An 8,262-nucleotide genomic window follows, 5' to 3' on the forward strand; every position below is an offset into this window, starting at 1 on the left:
GCTGAAGGAAAAAGAGTAAGAGTTTTGTCTTTCTGGAATTTAGTAACCTGTGGGAATTCTATGAACTGCTACATTTCATTGCTCAGCTTCATGATACCTCCTTCTTTCACTGTTAGTCATATCTGTGGGGAAAAAAGAAGACTGAGAAATCCAGCCCCTCTTAACCACCACCCATGCTTTTTATGTGTGAGCCATTTATTCATTCATTGAAGAAGTATTGATTGAATATCTACTATCTGCTAAGCATGCTCAATCTTAATCCAATAGCAAAGCTGGAAAAGACTCTTGAGATGTCCCAGTGAAACATATTTAAATGCAGTGACAGAAACGAATAAATAGATAAATGCAGCAAGTAGACAACTGTATGTTTCATTACCTCATATATATTGTTTCATCTGAAAGACAAGTCCAACTTTAAAATACAGGAATAAATCTTAACTTTATGGAATTGTGGTTACAGTTAGAGATTCAGAAAATACATTTTACTAACATAAAAGTATCTGAGGATTTTTTAGAAAGCCTCCTTTAAAAAAAATCTAAAATCACTTTCAAGAAATGTTATACAATTTATGGTCAGGTGTGGTGGCTCATGCCTGTAATCCCAGCACTCTGGGAGGCCAAGATGGGAGGATCATTTGAGGCCAGGAGTTTGAGACTAGCCTGGTCAACATAGCAAGACCCCATCTCTTTTAAAAAAAAAAAAGAAAGAAAGAAATGTTCTACAATTTATAGTGTTGGCCATACAGTCACTAATCTACCTCCATACAATAGACAATAAACAGTAGAAGGTCAGTATATTTCCAAACTGTTAATCTCCTTTTCTGACTAGAGCATGCTTAGTTTTTTTTTTTGTTGTTGTTGTTGTTGTTTTGAGATGGAATCTCACTCTGTAGCCCAGGCAAGAGTGTATTGGCGTGGTCTTGGCTCACTGCGACCTCTGCCTGCTGGGTTCAAATGATTCTCCTGCCTCAGCCTCCTGAGTAGCTGGGATTACAGTTATAAGCCACCACGCCCAGCTCATTTTTGTATTTTTAGTAGAGACAGGGTTTCGCCATGTTGGCCAGGCTGGTCCCAAACTCCTGACCTCAGGTGATCCGCCTGCCTCAGCCTCCCAAAGTGCTAGGATTACAGGCATAAGCCACTGCGTTCAACCACCAAATATTATAGATTAATAATATCACAACTCTGATACCATACTTATCTGTGGATCAATAATTTTTTTTTTTTTTTTTTAGTTACCTGTTAGTTCATTTGTAACACTTCAAAAAACAGACCACATGGCACTTTACTTTCTTTCTCCTGATTTCCAGGAGATTCTGAATTGAAGCTACACTGGGGAGGGATCTAAGTCATATTTGAAAGGGGATGCATATACATATTTGCATGCATACACATAAAACATCTCTAGAAGGCCATGTAGGAGACTCTTGACATTAATTCTCTTGGAGGAAGAGACCAGGTGGATAAGAGATACAGGTGGGAGGTTTTTCACCCTTTGGTAACTCAAGTTTTGATCTGTGTGAATGAATTCTTTACTCAAAAAATAAAAATAAAGATAAATCATATTTGTTGCACCTATTCTCAGTTCCAGATTAGTCTCTTGGTAAAACAGTGTATTAGTTCATTTTGCATTGCTATAAGGGAGTATCTGAGACTGGATAATTTATAAAGAAACGAGGTTTATTTAGCTCACAGTTCTGCAGGCTGTACAAGCATGGCACCAGCATCTGCTCAGCTTCTGGCGTGGCGTCACCAGGGGAAGCTTACAATCATGGTGGAAAGCAAATGAGGGGCCAGAGTATCACAAGGTGAGAGGGAGCGAGTGAGAGAGGGAGGAGGTTCCAGCCTCTTTTAAATACTTAGATCTTGTGTGGATTCATAGAGTGGGAACTCACTCATTACTGCAAGGACAGTCCCAAGCCCTTCATGAGGGATACGCCCCCCTGACCCAAACACCTCCCATTAGGACCACCTCCAACATAGGAGTTCACATTTCAACATCAGATCTGGAGAGGGGAAAACATCCAAACCATATCAAACAGCCTTTGACTTTGGATAATAGTAGTATGAACGTTCCTTTGTCTAGACTCAACAGTCTTATTTTGATTACACAAAATAATAGTTTATATGAATAAATAAAAATCCAGAGTTTAACCAATGAAAGCAAAGAAATGGACATTTACAACATTGTACTAGATATCAATGCACATGAGTTCTGTGTGGTAGATAATGTCAGTTTATTCACATCGCTCTAACTCCCTCCCTTGGGTAGCCACCTCCCTCTCTGACTCTGTGCTTGGCTGTGGGACTAGATTTGGTCAGTTGGACAATACACATGTTGACTCAAGTAGAAGGTTGAAAAATGCATGTGCATTGAGACTTGCCTTCTCTTGCTGCAGGGAACTCTGGCCACCGTGGGAAAGAGCTTGGGCTAGTCTGCTGGGTCACGAAACTTATGTGGCCATTGCCCTAGCTGACATGGAACCAACCTTTGTATCTATAAGTGAGGTTCCCCCTTGACCACCTAGCCTGTTATGTCCAGCATATGAGTGAGGCCATCCTGAATCACCAACCCCATCCTAAACAGCCAAGGCTAAGACAACTATTCAGGGATTGTTTTAAATAGCTCTGTTTTGGGGTGGTTCATTAGGCAGCAAAAGCAAACTAATAAAGTCTGCAATATGCATAAAGATTCATTTAGAAAATACAGCTAAGTAAATCTTAGAGATACTTTAGAAGTTTCTCTTTCACTTAATATGGGGCAGATAGCTTTCCTATCTGTAGAATTACCTCAGTGTTTTAAATGGTCTCATTATATTCCGTGGTAACATGATTTAACATTCACTACTTGATGTATATTGGTTTTATAATTTAAGAGGAGTAATACTGCGTTAAATTTCCCTTAAACCAAAAGCATCCTATATTAAGTTCCTTTTCAGGATAATAAGGAGTGCTAACAATAATTAGCTCACTGCCAGCCCCCCAGTAGGCTCAGTGATGTCTGAATTTCTGGATCACATTTGCAAGCAACATATTCTCCATACTTCATCAAACTCCTAGCTCTTAAGTTGACTTATTAAAGTTTGTTTCCTCTTACATCCTTACATCGTACCAGGCCCTTTTTCACTCCAAAATTGCTCCCATCATTTCCAAAATGGACATATATTCAGGATTCAACTTCAATATTAAGGATTCAATCAAATAGCCAAATTTTGGGCACTGAGCCTTATGATAGCTATAGAACCTTAAAAAGCCATTTCCACATGAAACATCCACCCACACCAATGTCATCAATTTATTTCCTTGTTTGTTAAACAAGAAAGAACAAGAACAGATGACTCACCTACATGTCATTACTTCTTCAACGGATGATGTAGGTTTATCAGTTCTGAACAGCATTTATAGGTTAAAGGAAAGAGAAATTTTCCTTAATTCCAATCTTGCCTCATGTTAAGGGGATATATATCCTGTTTATTTGTATGACAGTTAAACATTATGTCTTATATCTTACATAAAACTAAATAAAGTGTAGCTGCCCAACTTAAAGGGGCCTGTTTCTTGGCCACTGAGAAGTAGCTTAAACTTTGCTTGATCAGATGGTGCCAGAGAATGTGAAAATATAAATTTTTAGAATTCTTTTTCTCTTTTACCATGTTCCTCTACTTCTAGAAATTCAGCTTCATCGTCATGAGGCCGTGTGTCACTTTGGAGGAGACAGCGCCTAAATTCATCACTCTTCTAAGAAAAAAGGAAATGAAGCAGCACAGAAGAAAACTTCTGTTTGCCCCCTCATGTAACACTATATGCAAGAAAATTTTAATTTGAGGGACTGCTGATTTATTTTTACTTCAGAGCCAAAAAGCACAAGAGTTACATCTTTTTTAAATGACATGTGGAGAAAATCAAGCATTCTGAATCATTTTCTTTTAAAGTCTCTTCTGGAGACTTTAAACCAACTCTCAAAGTAGCAACACTTTCTGGTGGATCCTGAAGTTCAGAATCCTATACAGATCATTACTTTTCTCCTCTGGGCTCTGCACAATGGAAGACTGTGAAGAGGAGTATGTGAGGACAAAGACATAGCTGTCACTGGGACCCAACTGTGGTCAAACAGACCTAGAGTTTATTTAGTTGAAGGTTTACCAACCAGAAAAGGCTCTTGGTGGTTGATACCAATTTTGTTTTTTGCTTATCTGCTTTATTGGAGGTTTTTAATCAACCTCAGGGGCCTATGAGACAATTTTGCTAAAAGTTTTGCTAAAGAAGAGTAAAGTTGGCCAGGCATGGTGGCTCACGCCTGTAATCCCAGCACTTTGGGAGGCCGAGGCAGGCGGATCACCTGAGGTCGGGAGTTCGAGACCAGCCTGACCAACATGGAGAAATCCTGTCTCTACTAAAAATACAAAATTAGTCGGGCACGGTGGCACATGCTTGTAATCCCAGCTACTTGGGAGGCTGAGGCAGGAGAATTGCTTGAATCCGGGGGCGGAGGTTGTGGTGAGCCAAGATCGCACCATTCCACTCCAGCCTGGGTAACAAGGGCAAAACTCCATCTCAAAAAAAAAAAAAAAAGTAGAGTTAGAGAGGTTATTTCATGAAGCCCTTTTTCTTGAAAGTGGCAGTTAAATAAGGAAACCCTCCTGAAAGCTCTGAGAGCTCTGAGCAGTGTCGCTCCATCTGAGAGTGGAGGGTGGGGAAGGAAGAGTCAATGTAATAAGGGAAGGAATTCCTCTCTTAGTCTTCACTCAGGCAACTCATTCCACACCACCTTATAAATGATGCCCTTTTCTACATCTTCAACAACTGATATGGACTGAATGATTGTGTCCCTCCAAAGTTCACATGCTGAAATCTAATCCTCAATGTGATGGAAGCCCCACCTCCAGAACTAATCCTCATTCTGAAGGTGGGGCCTTTGGGAGGTAATTAGGTCATGAGGGTGAAGCCCTCATGATTGGGATTAGTGCCCTTATAAGAAGAGGCTGGAGGCAGGGTGTGGTGGCTCACGCCTGTAATCCCAGAACTTTGGGAGGCCGAGGCAGGCAGATTACCAGGTCAGGAGATCGAGACCATCCTGGTTAACACAATGAAACCCCGTCTCTATTAAAGAATACAAAAAATTAGCCAGGCATAGTGGCGAGCACCTATAGTCCCAGCTACTTGGGAGGCTGAGGCAGGAGAATGGCGTGAACCCAGGGGGCGGAGGTTGCAGTGAGCCGAGATTGCACCACTGCACTCCAGCCTGGACGACAGAGTGAGACTTCGTCTCAAAAGAAAAACAACAACAAAAAACAACAACAAAAAAACCCCACTATATTATCGATATTCTGGCTTATTTTACTGTCTTACTCCATTTATCCTAATCAATGTATTTACCAATTGATATGTCATTTTTCTGAATTTGATTAAATTAGTTGCTACAATATTCCCATGAAAAATTTTAAAACACGTTCTCATTATAAATCTATTAACCATTATTTAGTTTCAAATGTATTTTATTTAAAAACATAATTTAAAAAACCAGCCAGGTATGGTGGCTCACACCTGTATTCCTAACACTGTGGGAAGCCAAGGAGGGAAGATCATTTGAGGCTAGGAGTCTGAGACCAGCCTTGGAAACACAAGTGAGACCCCATCAGTATAACAAAAAATACAAAAATTAGCTAGGTATGGTGGTGCATTCCTGTAGTCCTAGCTACTTGGGAGGCTGAGACAGGATTGTTTGAGCCCAGGAGTTCAGGCTACAGTGAGCTATGACTACACCATTGCACTCCAGCCGGGGTGACAGAGCCAGACCCCATCTCTAAAAAATGAAATAGGCCTGGCACAGTGGCTCACACCTGTAATTCTAGCACTTTGGGAGGCTGAGGCGGGCAGATCACGAGATCAAGCATTGGAGACCAGCCTGACCAACATGGTGAAACCCTGTCTCTACTAAAAATACAAAAGTTAGCCAGGCGTGGTGGTGCATGTCTGTAATCCCAGGCACACAGGAGGCTGAGTCAGGAGAATTGCTTGAACCCAGTAGGCAGAGGTTGTAGTGAGCCGAGATTGTGCCACTGCACTCCAGCCTGGGTGACAGAGCAAGACTCCATCCCAAAAAGACAAAAAAAAAAAAAAGAAGTAAAATAAAATAACCAGTTACAAGATAAAGGAAGAAATAAATATCTATGTATATGTGTGCATATGTATTTACATACATACATATACATATCTATATACTGCAAAAATTTTTTTATGTAACAATTTACATAAATACATTCATAGAATACTTCTAAAAATCATAAATGACAATTAGAAAAACATAGGAAGGTATAACATGTTCTTGGAAGGAAGACCCCAAGACCTAAACATGTCAAATCTCTCCAAGTTTATCTATTATTTTGATGTTGACCCAATAAGAACTCCCAAATAATTTTTTTTCTCCTGGAAGGTAACAATTTGATTTCAAAGTTTATATGTAAAAATGGACTAAGTAATAGCTGGGGAAGATATTTTTTTAAATAGAGCAGTAAAGGAAAATAGCTCTATTAGATACTTAAATTAATTATTCTTGTTATTATTATTATTTTGAGACAGTTTCGCTTTTGTTGCCCAGGCTGCAGTGCAATGGCGCGTTCTCGGCTCACCACGTGTTCTCTGCCTCCTGGGTTCAAGCGATTCTCCTGCCTCAGCCTCCCAAGTAGCTGGGATTACAGCCATGCGCCACCACCCCCGGCTAATTTTGTATTTTTAGTAGAGACGGGGTTTCTCCATGTCGGTCAGGCTGGTCATGAACTCCTGACCTCAGGTGATCTGCTCACCTCAGCTTCCCAAAGTGCTGGGATTACAGGCATAAGACACTGCACCCGGCCTAAAATTAATTACATATTTATATTAAAAGAATGCCAACGAATGAATATTCACACAAATCAACAGAACAGAATAGAAAGCCCAGATATAGACCCAAACACACAGATGCATTCTGAATATGATAAAAGCAGCATTTCAACTCAGAGTAGAAAAGAGGGATTATTTAAAATGCTGTTGGAGCAGGTGCGGTTGCTCACCCCTGTAATCCCAGCACTCTGGGAGGCCAAGGTGGGAGGAATACTTGAGTCCCAGGATGCAGTGAACTATGATCATGTCACTGCACTCCAGCCTGGTGACAGAGTGAGATCCTGTCTCTTAATAATATAAATGAAATAAATAAATGTTTTTAAATTATTTATTTATTTATATAGTTTTGGGGTCATGACTTGGATATGAACCAAGAAGTCTCTCTTATAAAGCCTTAGCCCCAGTCACGATGCAGAGTGGGGGGACCTCATGGCCTAATCGCCTCTCAAAGGCCCCACCTCTTAATACAATCACATTGGCATCAATTTGGCAACACCTGAATTTTGGAAGGGACACGTTCAAACCTTAGCAACAATTAATGTTGCTGAGATCCTGGAAGAGAAAAAGTGCAGGTAAAAACTAAAGATATCTGAATAAAGTATGAACCGCAGATAATATATCAACATTGGTTCATTAATTGTAATAAATCTATCATACTAATGTAAGATGTTAATAAGGGAAATTGGGCACAGGGCATATGAAAACTCTGTACTATTTTCACAATATTTTTGTAAATCTAAAACTGCAATAAAAAAGTAAAGTTTATGTTAAAGGAAAAAATCTCATACAAATGTGCCATTTCCAATAATTAGAATAACAATGCATACAACTTTATTTTATACTCATTTGATGAGATTGTGAAGAAACAAGCCTTCTTTTTCTTTTTTTTTGAGACAGAGTCTTGCTCTGTCGCCCAAGCTGGAATGCAGTGGCGCAATCTCAGCTCATTGCAACCTCCGCCTCCCGGGTTCACGTGATTCTCTTGCCTCAGCCTCCCGAGTAGCTGGGATTACAGGTGTGCACCACCACGCCTGGCTAATTTTTGCATTTTTAGTAGAGACAGGGTTTCATGATGTTGGTCAGGCTGGTCTCGAACTCCTGACCTCGTGATCCACCCACCTCGGCCTCCCAAAGTGCTGGGATTACAGGCGTGAGCCACCCTACCAGGCTAGAAATAGGCCTTCTTAATCATCATGGGATGCATAGGAATACACACTGAACTAATCTCTATGGAGGGCAATTTGGCAAAAATTTTTCTGTCTGTTGCTTGGGTTGGAGTGCAGTGGTGTGATCATGGCTCACTATAGTGTCGACCTCCTGGGCACAAGTGGTCTTCCTGCCTCAGCCTCCCAAGTAGCTGGGACTACAGGCACACACTATCAC

The 8,262-nt window shown here is 40.5% G+C and overlaps 1 protein-coding gene across 1 annotated transcript in view; it reads right to left on the minus strand.

Moving 5' to 3' along the window:
- DPPA2 (developmental pluripotency associated 2) overlaps positions 1-8,262 on the minus strand; it is a 40,063-nt gene that overhangs the window by 968 nt on the left and 30,833 nt on the right. The gene's annotated exons all lie outside the window — the stretch shown is intronic.

Source organism: Mandrillus leucophaeus, unplaced genomic scaffold, assembly GCF_000951045.1.
Source record: "Mandrillus leucophaeus isolate KB7577 unplaced genomic scaffold, Mleu.le_1.0 Scaffold113, whole genome shotgun sequence".
In the NCBI taxonomy this organism is placed as follows: Eukaryota; Metazoa; Chordata; class Mammalia; order Primates; family Cercopithecidae; genus Mandrillus; species Mandrillus leucophaeus.